Genomic DNA, 13,951 nt, shown 5'->3' with positions numbered 1-13,951 from the left:
GAACATTTTACGATTAATATTGAGTCTTCACTGACTAAACATTTCTGTACTATTCTCAGCCTTAACAAAAGAAACAGATATTTTTAAAGTTCCTTTAATGGATTTTTTTCAGTTAAGTGAGCTATTAAGCAAACATTTTTCATGCCATCAAGGCACCTACAGATTTAAACTTGAATGACATTGAAATCGATGTATCGTAATTAGACTTTCTTAACTTTAATGTATTTTCAACTACAGGTCATGTTTTAGGTAGTCTGTGTTAGGTGTCTGTTTGTTTGTTTTTGAATTTCGCGCAAAGCTACACGAGGGCTATCTTTGCTAGCCGTCCCTAATTTAGCACTGTAAGAATAGAGGGAAGGCAGCTAGTCATCACCACCCACCGCCAACTCTTGGGCTACTCTTTTACCAACGAATAGTGGGATTGACCGTCACATTATAATGACCCTACGGCTGATAGGGCGAACATGTTTAGTGAGACGGGGATTCGAACCCGCAACCCTCAGATTGCGAGTCGAGCGCCCTAACCACCTGGCCATGCCGGGTCTGTGTTAGGTTTTCAAACTAAAATTCAATTTATCAACGTACGATTGTGGAACATTGTTCCAAATATCCTGTATCATTTCCTATACTTCAGCCAAGTTATTTGGTCGCCTTTTGACCTTTTCAGTTTCTCACATAAAATCATGTGTTTCACATCAGGGCTTTGTGAGAGCCAGGCCATGGTTGTGAGTATCCCATCTGCCTCTTCAATGTTAAAATATTGTTTTACCACATCTGCAAACACGAAATCATTTTGTTGCTAGAAAATGAATTCCCGCCAGATGATTCGTGTTTTGGGGGGATCAGAATATGTTTGCATTTGTCAGCGCTAAGGGTGCCAGAAATTTTGGTAGATCACTGTTGGCTGAATTACAAATCCAAACTTGTACTGATCCTTCACCATGACTCGTTGTTGACATTATACATTGTCTATGACACGTTTCTCCTCTTTGCCATCGAACCCAGATTCGTCCGAAAAGAGCAAATGTTTCCATCTTTGAAGAGTCCATTGAAACCAATAACATTCACACCTTTACTTACTGTAACATCATTGGCAAAGTCTGTTCTTGGCCATCGCTTATTCTACATCACTCTTGATATTTTGTTTACATTGACCATTTCTATTATGTAAGGATAGTTTCATGTAACCCCCCCCCCCCCACGTGGTTCAGCGGTAAGTTTGTAGGTTATATTGCTAAAAATCGGGTTTTGATATTCGCAGTGGGCAGTGCACAGATAGCTTGTGTATCTTTGCGCTTAAAAACAAACACGCAACTACTTCAGAGTATTTTATTCAGTTCTCACTGAAACATCTAGTATTGCTGCAATTTTTTATATGGAGAATAACTACCTGTACTTTTATAAGTTCTGGTGTGGTGCTTTCTGATTGGATGAATAAGAATCAACCTCAATATAAACTACCAACACATGACTACATACTGGTCAATTCGTTTTCACATGATAAGGATTGACATTCCCTCAGTATTTGTCTTTTATATAATTTATTCATCGTTTCCATAGTTGTTCACAATTCCAAATTGTTTTATTTTGAAAAAATAAGAGTTTGAGAGAATCTTATTGAGATATTGGAGGTTTTAATGGAATTGATGCCTCTTTTTGTACTTAATAGTGAAAATGGTAGGACTAGGGATGCCAATATAAACTTTGGCAGGGTAAAAGTGATCTTCAGCTAAAACAGTTATATTTTTATAACAGGGTAGTTGGCTTTCGGAATGGGTTGCCTTCAGATAGTGGATATAGGAAAGTTAACTAATTTTAAGGGAAGGCTCGAATATTTCAATAATAAAGGCTGGTTTTTAGTGTTTTATTTTAAAGCTTGGTGGGACTCGTGGAAAAAAAAAGTAAGCAACTAGTGGAAAATGGACGATTAATTTCTCTAAACTAACGGATAGATTTTGGTGAAAATTGATGCGATAATGTTTTTTAGTCCAGGATTTAGAATTTACTGTGGTAAAAACTTGGTCATTAAACAATTCTTTCTTTAACATCTGTCATTCTTCTTTACAAAACAACCTAATTCAAATTGTATGAGTTAATATTGCAGTTAATATTTATATATTTGACTAATATATTTAACATACTACCGAGACCGGGGTGCTGTATCACCCCACTGTAAATTATATTAATTTCCTGGGGGACATGTCCCTTGTTCAAACAAAACACTGGTTTCGTGTAGTTCTCTGTGTAGAAATGCATGAAAATTTGAAATATGGTTTTGGTTTGTTATAAATTTCGCGCAAACTACACGAGGGCTATCTGCTCTAGCCGTCCCTCATTTAGCAGTGAAAGATTAGAGGGAAAGGAGCTATTCATCACCAACTCTTGGGCTACTCTTTTACCAACGAATAGTGGGATTGACCGTCACATTATAAAGCCCCACGGCAGAAAGAGCGAACATGTTTGGTGGGACGGAGATTCGAACCCGCGACCCGCAGATTGCGAGTCGAGCACTCTTACCACCTGGCCATGATATAGCTTTTGGAGTGAGAAGTTTAAAAAATCCTTACTCTTCCTACAAATACATTTTTTTTACAAGCATATAAAGAATAAAGAAATATATGTTCCTTAAAATTATTCCTGTAAGTTCACTGACGAACTGAAAACGATAACAAAAATATAATAAATCCACAGTTTGTTTGTTGGATATCGTTCAAACCTATACAAGAACTACCTCAGGTAGCTGTCTTTAATTTCAAAATGATTCGCGTGGTAAGACAGACAGTCAGTGCCTCGCCAACTCCTGCCAGTCAGAATAATGGGATTTGACCGTCACTCTTATAGTCACATCCACAGTCTGAATAATGGGATTTGACCGTCACTCTTATACTCACATCCACAGCTCCAAAGCGTAGAGCATGATTTTTTAAACTTATTTTTTGGTAACGGTTTTGTTTGTTTGTTTGGAATTAAGCACAAAGCTACACAATAGGTTATCTGTACTCTGCTCATCATGGGTATCGAAACCCGGTTTATAGCGTTGTAAGTCCGCAGACATGCCGCTGTGCCACTGGGGGTCTTCGGTAACGGGATGCAAGCAATGGAATCTCGTCTCCACATGCTAGTCACTGAGCTGCAATCAGCCCTCAACGCACAGACATTATAAAAAACATCCAGCTGAAAAACAAAGCACGTCTTATATATAAATACGTTGAAAAGATGTCCAATGTGTAATCAATACCTGCAAATACACAAAGTTTCGTCTTCCTTCTTTTACGGCTTGGGGGTGGCCTGGAAGTCAGTGTGCTTGGACTGTGAATCAAAAGGTTCGTGATTCGCGACAAGTTGCTGCAAAATCATGCTCTGCCATTGGGGCCATGGATGGCGGTGGGTGCTGTGGACTGGCTACTGTCCCTTTAGTTTATCAATTGACAGCTAGGACTATGCGCAGATAGCCTTTTGTGTAGCTTTGCGCGAAAAGCCTAAAACAAATATAATCCTCTTTCCATTTAACAGTCGGTTAACAGTGATCTTGTTTAGAAGTAAAACCTAAAAATTTACTGTCATGTTTTCAAATTTATTAGTCGCATGAACTTTTAAATTAGAATCAAGTGTGTGGGGGGAAAATATCAATTTTACTTACACGTAGATATTATTATGAGAATGATAATTTAAAAAAGTATTTGGAACACCTGTCCAAAGCTTCTTACAAATGCCATTAAAGAAATTTTATATAAAAACTATATTACTTCTTTCAAATATTAAATTATTAGTTTTTTCAAATACTTACTCAAGCCATCCTTCGAATATTTACTTAAACACGATAATTTACAAAAATACCAAATTTAATTCTTTAATATCTCATATCCTTTGTATGGCGGTGGGTGCTGCCTTCCCTCTAGTCTTACACTGCTAAATTAGGGAGGGCTAGCGCAGATAGCTCTCGTGAAGCTTTGCGCGAAATTAAAAAAACAAACAAACAAACGGTTCGATGACGAGGAACCCACTTTGAGACTAATATTGCTTGGAGAAAGCTAGGCCCGGCATGGCCAGGTGGTTAGAGCGCTCGACTCGCAATCTGTGGGTCGCGAGTTCAAATCCCCGTCACACCAAACATGCTCGCCCTTTCAGCCGTGGGGGCGTTATAAAGTGACGGTCAATCCCACTATTCGTTGGTAAAAGAGTAGCCCAAGAGTTGGCGGTGGGTGGTGATGACTAGCTGCCTTCCCTCTAGTCTTACAGTGCTAAATTATGGACGGCTAGCGCAGATAGCCCTCGTGTAGCTTTGCACGAAATTCAGAACAAATAAATCGTACAAACTAAAATTGCTTGGAGCTGTCTACTCTCGACATTTACGAAACTGTCCATACAGACTTACTTCTCCAAATTTGAAATTCAAAGTTATAACTAATTAGATGATTGAAAGCACAAACCCAGCATGGTTTAATGCTGTATAGAAATAGTTAGTTCTGACTAATTGTAATTATCATTCTTCTGCCACTGCAAGTTCTAAAACAACAACTTCTATTCACGTACGACTCAATCTTCTGTTAACCTACGACTAAACTTGTCTTTACCTACCAATAAAACGTTTTTGGGACATCGGTATTGAGAAAAAAGGTGGATAAGTTGTGTTGGTGATGTTTAATTTAGAGATGGTTAGTGTAATAAAACATTGTTTCAGCGTGAACACATCATTCTACTTAATGGCTTCTAATATTTATAGAATCATTCTTTAATCCATTCCTGTTGTAACGTGGTCATGCCCTACTTATACACATATACTACATAACTTTAATACAAAAGAGATCATTTTAATATGTATTAAGCTATTGTTAATTTTCCCGCTTTTTTATTCCATTCTGCAGTTCTAGAGTTTACGATTTGATGTAATATGGAAGGTACACGAAAAGCACCATTTCTTTGTCGATAATATTATAAATTCAGAAGACAACGTTCATCGCCTAAAAAACATTTAATGATGAAACAACCTTAGCCTCAGACGCACCCCCATCTGTATTTTCTATCACCATATTCAATTAACAGGCTCCAGTTATTTACCGTATAAGGAAATTGACACATTAGGAAGATCATTCTATGACATGATTCTAATATCTAGCAGGCATGCTAACCCTAAGATAAAATGGTACTAGAAAAACAAAAAGTTTTGAAAAATCCCTTCCCACCCATTAAGTGGTCGAAGAGTTCTCAGCAGGGGTGACACTGTCAGTAGAAACAGGTAAGTACCACAGAAGAAGACCTCCTGTGTCTTGGATCTTTGCTGCAAAGAAAGCCTACAGGGAATTTTGACTTTTCTGGTACGTGATGACAGAAAGTAATTATTGAGGTCATTGCAAAGGGGACCGTCGGAACGTGTGTCTTGTCAGAACAGTGTCCGCACTTTTCGCTACCAGAAGAACATACCTCATGGTCACGTTGTAGCAACCCTGCTGGACTTCATCAAGTTGATCGGCCTCACTAAAGACTGATAGAGAATAACTTATGAGCTCGAACAGCGTCGTGCAGTAAATAATCTTTTTTTTTCTTCTTTTTTTTTTTATGGTGCCGATCTTGCATGCTGAGATTCCAACAGCTGTCATGACAGTGCCCTTGTCAATGTAAAAGTTAATGATACGACATAGAAACTGCGGTTAGAAACTAATCAAGAAAGATGATCCAAGTCAGTTCGGTGAGTTTTTTTTAGACATTCCGAAATCAACTAGCCACAACTAGAAACCTCAATAGATTTGTATCTTTCAGTACGCAATACTTGTAGCGATTCAGCATGCTTGTACATACTTTCTACAATCAACTAGCAATATTCTTGGAAATACGATCAATAATAATAACAATGACATATTGTCTGGTTTGTTGTTAAGCACAAAACTATACAATGGGCTATCTGTGCCGTGCCATCCACGGGAATCGACCCCCGAGTTTTAGCGTTATAAGCTAAGCTAGGATTTTAGCGCTGTGAGTTCTCAGACTTCCCACTGAGCCACTGATGGATATAATGATATCTCAATGGAAAAAATTATTCGATTCTTTACATATATTTCAAGAACATCGTTTTTGGTTGGAGTTTTCTAGCGGACGGCGTTTCGGCCTGATACAGGTTCAAAACAGACTAAAATGTTGTCTACATAAACTTCAGGTAGTTGAAGTCCATGAATTATACTTAAAGTATGACAAAATATATGAAAACAAACGGCTAAATGAAGACTATTTATCTTGTCACAATTCTGAATTACGTGAATTTAGTGATATTTTCTGAAAAAAAAAAAAAAAAAGATTTCAAATACGTATGTAATGATTTTCTTTACGTCTCTGCAACATGTATACCTTTGCTATGGGATCACTTTAAATTATTATTTTCTTTACGTCTCTGCAACATACCATTACTATGGGATCACTTTAAATAATGATTTTCTTTACGTTTCTGCAACATACCTATACTACGGGATCACTTTAAATAATGATTTTCTTTACGTTTCTGCAACATACCTTTACTATGGGATCACTTTAAATAATGATTTTCTTTACGTTTCTGCAACATACTTATACTACGGGATCACTTTAAATAATGATTTATTTTTACGTTTCTGCAACATACCTTTACTATGGGATCACTTTAAATAATGATTTTCTTTACGTCTCTGCAACATACCTTTACTATGGGATCACTTTAAATAATTATTTTCTTTACGTCTCTGCAACATACCTTTACTATGGGATCACCGTTATTTTATTACTTGACTCTTGATTGTAGTTCTGTTTCTAAACTATATGCCATTATTGGACCAAGTATGACCTAATGGTTAGCGTGCTGGACTGAGGATAAGAAGATCCAACCTTAGAAACGTGTTGAAAACACTCGTCCTTTCACCTATGAACGCGTTTTAAGGGTGAGAGTCGATCTCGCCATTTGGTTCTCCTGTGGCGGCGGGTATCGTCGCTGGCTGTCCTCCCGCTGATCAGTAGTTAAAAGTCAGGAAGGGTTATACTTGAACGCTAGTCAATGAGCACATAACATGCCGTTCAGGTTGATAATTCCAATGTTTACACTCAAGTTCGAGTTTTTTGTTTTCCTCTTTATAATTACATGTTAAAGACTAAAAGTGTTAATCACTGTTTTCCACATGGTTACTATATCGTAATTTTCCAAACTTCTGGGTATAAATTCGAATATAAACAGTTTTTAAAGTGTCAAATGTTAAACTAAAATAATACTGATTACGCATATCAGTATTTTCAGTCATAATTCCTCGTCGAAGTGTACAATATCAACATAGCTTAAAGCTGATACACTTATAAGTCAGTGAATTGTATCACACCATTCATAATCTTATTTACACCTTACGTCAAATGTATTTTTTTAATATCATACTAATTTAAGCTGTTTAAAAGATTAGTAAAATTGCAAGGATGTCGAATGAATCTTCTGCTTTTTAATGTTTCCATGCACGCACGAATCATTATAGTTAAGAGTAATTAACTTACAACAACGATCTGGTGGCGATTTTTAAAAGGAGGAAGGGATTTAGTTAGAAAATGCCTGCTATCACGAACCAGCTTCCCGTGAAGAGCTGAGTATTTCAGGGCGTTGAACTTTTACAACGAGAATCCCATATTGTCGCTCTGGCCGCATTGAAATAAAGCCTATGTGAAACTGGTTACTTCACTTGGTTTGTCTCTAAAAACACTTAGAAGGATCAAATTTTCATTGAAGTGTTTCGGGACAAATTCAAATTGGGTCGAACGTGGCCTAGTGGTTAACTTGTTAAGATTGTGAATCCAAAGAATCAGGGTTCGCGACCCGTTGTATTAAAAACGCGCTCTGCACTTACTGGCTGTGGGTGCGCTATAAAAATAACGGTTAAATACTAATATTCGATCAGACAAGACTATTTCATGAATTGGCGATGGGTCCTGTTACATAATTACCTTCCCTTTAGTTTATCAGTTGAAAATGGGTGAACACTATGCGCAGATAACCCTTATGTAGCTTTGCACAAATTTTAATAAAGAGATTGAAAGAAATCACGAAGCTGTCAGTTAGACCAGTGATTTTCAACGTGGGCACACATGAATGACAGAAAATTAGGGGGCCACAGTAATTTCTGAGTGGGACACCGAACACTGCCCGAATAAAATATTCACATTTAAAATTGAATCAAAAGTTCCCTTCTCCCCGTATCGTCCACAGCTCAGAAGTAAAGTTACCGGACGCGACTAGTACTCGAGTAACAATCAAAATTCCGGATTGAGTGATGGATCCATTTGGGATGAATGTGGTTGATGTTGACATCACATTACAAGAATGTCTCATCGAACTGCAGAGTGATATACCAGTCCCAGCTAGATTCAAACACAACAAACTTTATTTCTGGATAAGTAGTGAAATAGCTAATAAGTTTCCACAGCTCTGGGAAAAGGCAAAGTTATATTTTATCACTTTTCCCACATCTTATATGGTTGAATCTGGTTTTAGTCGGGTGACTTATTTGCTATCAAAAATACGTAACCGCCTTGATGTTGTGAAGAGATATGATCTTTGCTTATCACTGACCACACTGCAATCTGAAATTCAAAAACTTTCAAGTGTTCATCAAGACCAAGGATCACACTGAATAAAATGTCAATGATTAACAGAATATTTTTTACTTGTACAAGTAAACAGCATGTTATAAACAAAATATTTAAAAAAACAATACATTATTGTAAAAATAATATTATAAATCAACAGTGTGGAAATGAAATAATTTTTTCCTAAGTAACAACGTCTACGAAGGGTGGGGCCACAGAGATAAATCAAACTCAAAAGGGAGCCACGAGTAAAAAAAAAGGTTGAGAAACACCGAGTTAGACGATGGTGAAATTCAAATTATTTTTCAATCTCTCTTTCAGAAAGTACCAGTCATAAAAGTAGCATTTAAATTATCAGCAACTGTAATACATTTATTAAGAATTATTAAATTATTATCAGTAAGATGTTCCGTAACCACGACCTCTCCTTCACCTTGCTACAACTATCTAAAACTATCAATCCGTAGACTTAACCTTATGCTGTATTAGTAGTTTCTGCAAAAGAGAATATCTAAAACACAGCAACAAAAATAAGTTTTATTAATTTTCTTACTTATAAAGAAGGAGTAAGTAACGAACATTTGATAATGTTTTTTATTTTTATTTAACGATATCAAAAGTATTGTTTTAGCAGCGTATGTCCCTTTTCACAACTATAGAGTAAAAAAAAAATGACTACACAAGCACACTACAGCTTGTAATTCGTTTGATTATAAATATCAATTGGAACTATGATACCATTACTATACACGCCAACAAAACTCATTCCAACATTAAAGTCTTGCTGTGACTGATGTCAAAATATTAAATTATGTAGGATGACAAAAGTAGAAAAACTAAAGAAATATAAAACAGCAAAATATGGGCCTTTAAACCTGGTCACGACATCAATAATTCACGACCACTCATCCCCATGCGAGAAATTATTTTGTTCTCATAGTCGCCAAACGAAACAACTACCAATGAGGTCGAGTCATGTAAGCTGCGATTCTGTCCTCGAGAAACTAAATTGGGTAATGTTTCTAGGGTAATATATTATCAGAAAAACAACTGAACTAGTATCCAGTTCTGAGCTGTCGCCACAGGAACGTTTTATTCCTATATATTCCTTCGTAACGTGATTTCTAGAATAACAGACACAGAATTTGGATTACTATCATTCATGACATTATTGAAGTAATCAACCAAATCAAAAGCCGAAACTTGAGAATATAATGCCAGATCATGTTAAGATTACTAAAGTCTTATACCAAAAAAAAAAGCGTCCTAGGGAATAACTTTGGAATTTTTTAAACACGCGGTTTCGAGTTTTATTACCCGTTCACGACAAACGGTCAAAGCACAAACATCTTTTGCTATCGATTACCACACCACCTGACCGCAAAGGAATGTGTCCCGCCTGAAGATAGGAAGTGACTGGACAGTGTGCGCTCTGTACTACCCCTCCCCCGCTACACGTTCTCAAATTTCCTGCCCTTGTAGGCAAACGTTGAAAATCATGGCGCCACTTTTCAGTTCTAGATTCCAGGTCATCAGGAACAGTGGTAAGAAATAGTGATCAGGTCAAGAAACTAAGGAATTCCTTCGAATTTCCTTGGCCTTGGCAAATGACAAGCATGAAAGCGCGCACGTGTTGTGTATTCCCTGTCTGTGTGGTCTTGAGTGTTACATTCTATGAATGCCTCATACCAATGGTGCATGACGTAATCATAGCTGCTGTCAGACAGTACACGTAATCAATCTTTCTATGTCGAGCATTAGATCCTTAACTATAATTAAATTGTCACATTTGTTACAACATGCACAGAAATAACATATAAAGAACTGAATTTTCACTCTGACCTTTTTTATCTCCATTTAAGCTCGCAGTATCAACCTCTTCACTCAGTTTTTGAAGTCATTAATTTTCTATGAAACATATCTGAGATACAATGTTGACAAACGACTTTCAACAAACTTGAAATATCCAGATATTACTTACACATGAAGGGTATTGTTATTGAGCAACTAGTAACACTATACACATTGTTGTGGTTTTTCGTTGTTGTTTTAATCCCCATTGAAATTCTTCTAATTGAGGGTGACCGTTGCTGCTTGCTCCCTCTATAAAGATATAGGGGGAGTGATCACTTCTCCCGTTTCTGCTCCACTGCTACCGATTTCACTATCTTTATAAGCACACGCACGCGCACACATACACACACTGTCAAGTTAAATTTAGCTCTGATTTCAAACGAAAGATGAGTTTGTGGTAATTACTTCTAATAAACAGCTAGAACAAAACTCTTGCTAGCTACGACTTGACAGACAAAATATACCCCACTTCATCATGATAGGAAAACACGCAAGTTCAAGAAATTAATTAAAGTCAAAAATATGAAACTCAGTAACTCAAACGCTTTTAAAAGAAATACCTCCCTTCATCAGGGACAGAAACTTTAATCTTTAAAAAGTCCTCGGCTTATAGGGTTTCTTACTTTTGTCTTTCATACATCACTGATTGCCCCCCCCCCCCTCTAGCTAAGAAGTTCTACACTAACATTTTAAAGTTTCTTGTTCTGTATAAAAATATCATTTTATATAGACTTTAAGTTGCCATACACCACATTTGAATCAATGGCGTTCCGACATTGATCTACGGTAGACAAGAGATATATTTGAAACACCTAAACATACTTTTATTTGAAATTCGTAACAGAGGAATATAATAAGAACTGTACATTTCCTTAATCAGAACACAGATAGTCTTTTGTGTAGCTTTGTGTTTAATAACAAACAACAACAACAATAGTTTATTCGCTAGAAGGCTTGTAGCTGCAAGGGTTAAATCTATTTTAACTATATAATGTTCAGGCCATTCAAAAACCAAGTCAAGAGAGGAATATTTGGGCATAGTAATATGTTTAAAAAACGAAATGTAATGATAAGGTATAACATTCCAATGTCAGTGAGGCGAGAACAGTTTGGACTTATAAAAATGTAAAGAAACATTATGCCTGTTCTTTTGAATATTTTTATATTGTAACATTCCGTTTGAACTTTAAAGAATTGAATATTAAGAATCAATAGCGTTTTCGCTTCGCCAACTGAATCGTTTTACACTTTAACACTAGTTTACTAGTATTGAATACAAGTATCATTTTAAATAAAGTTTTAGTTGTAGGTACAGCCGAAATGATGAGTTTTTATATTGAATAAATGTTTCCTACGCAGCGAGTTGTGACACTCAAAAGACAGATGGACCTGAAATGCAACTTTCACAAGATTGGGTTTAAAACCGTAACAGATTGAATATAGTAAAAACAACAACAAGAGTAGTGATTATATGTTTCTGTACGTAGTATTATTAAGTTCAGCAGTTACGTTTTGTTGTTGATTGCATTTTTTGATAAGTAGCTTAGGTGCCTTTTATTAAACACAGGTGATTTAACTAGGGGTACCTTTAGGGATATTTTTCCTTTACAAATTAACCATTTAGTATTGCGAAACTACAAAGATGTATTTTCTTCTGATATTTGTTTGTAATTAAGCACAAAGCTACACAATAGGCTATCTAAATTCTAACTAAACAGCTCTAAACCTGGAAACGAAGCTCTCTCAATCCCAGTTCTATCACTCACTAACATTTAAATATTCTCATTCGATGACGAGGAACCCACTTTGAGACTAATAATTGGCTGGAGACGGCTTGAATGGGTAATGAAGAAAAACTTACATTTGATGTTATATTAAAGTTTTTCTTCGTTACCCATTCAAGCCGTCTCCAGCCATTATTTAAATATTCTGTTCCGTTGGATATGGTCTGTAGGACCACGGTTATAAGGCCCTCCAGTGGAATGTCTACGGACTTGTACTGCTAGGAACCAGGTTTCTAGCGTTGTAAGTTCACAGACATACCGCTGTGCTACTGGGGGGCTTCTCTGATATATAAACGCGGTTATGAAGTCAGCCTATAACTACAGAGAGTTGAGTACGTTATACAAAAAACGAATTTGAAAATGAAAATCATGAAGTTACGTGATACTATGGTTGATATAAAGTCACAGTGAAACAGATTGTATCAGAACTATATTTTGACATTGTTTGGAGTTACATAAGTAGTTTGCTGCTGCCAATTTTTTTTTTTTTTTAGGGTAAGGACATGTAACAGACCTTTCAATACAAAATATTCATACACTCAGATCATAAAGTTGTTTAGACTGCCCTAACCTCCTGGTCATGCCAGGCCCGAGTACATGCGGAGGACATCATGCAGACACATTCAGGAAGGTGGATGTCAGTGATTGGCTGGAAATCAAACTGAGCAACTACATCTCCTTGGATTCAACTGTTTCATAAAAGAAGTACACTTTGCATAGAGCAGCAAATTGAACCGTTTCGTTTATTGTGTGTGACCTGTTCAAGGTCGTCAAAGTATATTTACACCAAACTCCTGACCACATCACGGAGGTCCTCGGTGGGCATGGAACCCACTACTGGTAAAAAAACAAATGTCTCTCGAAACGACTCGTATTCAGCCAGTCTTTGATTGAGGCTGATGACAGTTTATCCATTATAGCCAAGAATATCTAGACTTTGAATTTATTCGACAGGGAAAGATCGGTATCTTCGTGACCCCCTCTTATATTCCATTCTCTTTTCCTAAAATGTTCTTGTTAGTAAGTGTCAAAGCCTGAATAGTTTTTATTTTAATCTCCGAATTCTGAAAACAGTGGGCACATTTTCTGCACAAATGATCTAAAAGATTCCAACAACTGAGCTGCAATATATTAATTCAGTTTCGGATTTTCTAACTGATTCACGACTTAAACTAGGCTGCTGCCTTCCAGGTGCATATCAGCTGTTTCAGAATCATCTTCAGTCGTGGAATCCAGAACTTCTTTAATAGCTCCATATCTTAAATTTCATATTAAACGGGGCTGAATGTATCGAAAATCTTATGTCTGAAATGAACTTTAGCATTAGTAACCCTGATGGTATAAGGGTGTCACTAAGATACAAAGTCGAAATCCGAACAGCTTACATGCAGCAATTTGCAGAAGAGACAAGAGTTTGGTAACAATGAACTACACAGAAACAAAAGTTTCACCTATTTGTTTGGAGACAATATTCAAGTTTCCTGGAATGCTGAATAAGGCTCGTGCTAGCAGACTGTCTTCTCTAAACAAACTCAAGCAGGTGGATGAAGCATACTGTACTTTTCAGGACGAGACACTTTCCACCACCTACAGTTCTATAAAAAGTTACATTGTTATCTATATGTTTTTATTACCAAACCAGTTCTAAAATACCTTGAATATTGTGTAAAGGCCTTTTTTGGATCTTGCTGAGACCAAATCTATGATTTTCTAGTACTAAAAAGTGTATG

At 36.6% G+C, this 13,951-nt stretch overlaps 1 long non-coding RNA gene across 3 annotated transcripts in view; it reads right to left on the bottom strand.

Annotated features, from left to right (window-relative positions):
- Nucleotides 1–8,538: 8,538 nt before the first annotated feature.
- LOC106460743 overlaps nucleotides 8,539–13,951 on the bottom strand; it is a 44,944-nt gene continuing 39,531 nt past the window's right edge. For 2 of the 3 annotated variants that reach the window (XR_001290899.2, XR_002610836.1), the window contains exon 6: nucleotides 12,939–13,816. This is a non-coding gene — a long non-coding RNA (uncharacterized LOC106460743). Of the gene's footprint in view, nucleotides 8,578–12,938; nucleotides 13,817–13,951 lie in introns of those variants that run through there. The other variant, XR_002610834.1, reaches the window with a different exon arrangement.

Source organism: Limulus polyphemus, unplaced genomic scaffold (assembly GCF_000517525.1).
Source record: "Limulus polyphemus unplaced genomic scaffold, Limulus_polyphemus-2.1.2 Scaffold827, whole genome shotgun sequence".
Lineage (NCBI taxonomy): Eukaryota > Metazoa > Arthropoda > Merostomata > Xiphosura > Limulidae > Limulus > Limulus polyphemus.
The sequence above is the reverse complement of the archived record's forward strand: the minus strand, read 5'-3'. Positions and strand labels throughout refer to the sequence as shown.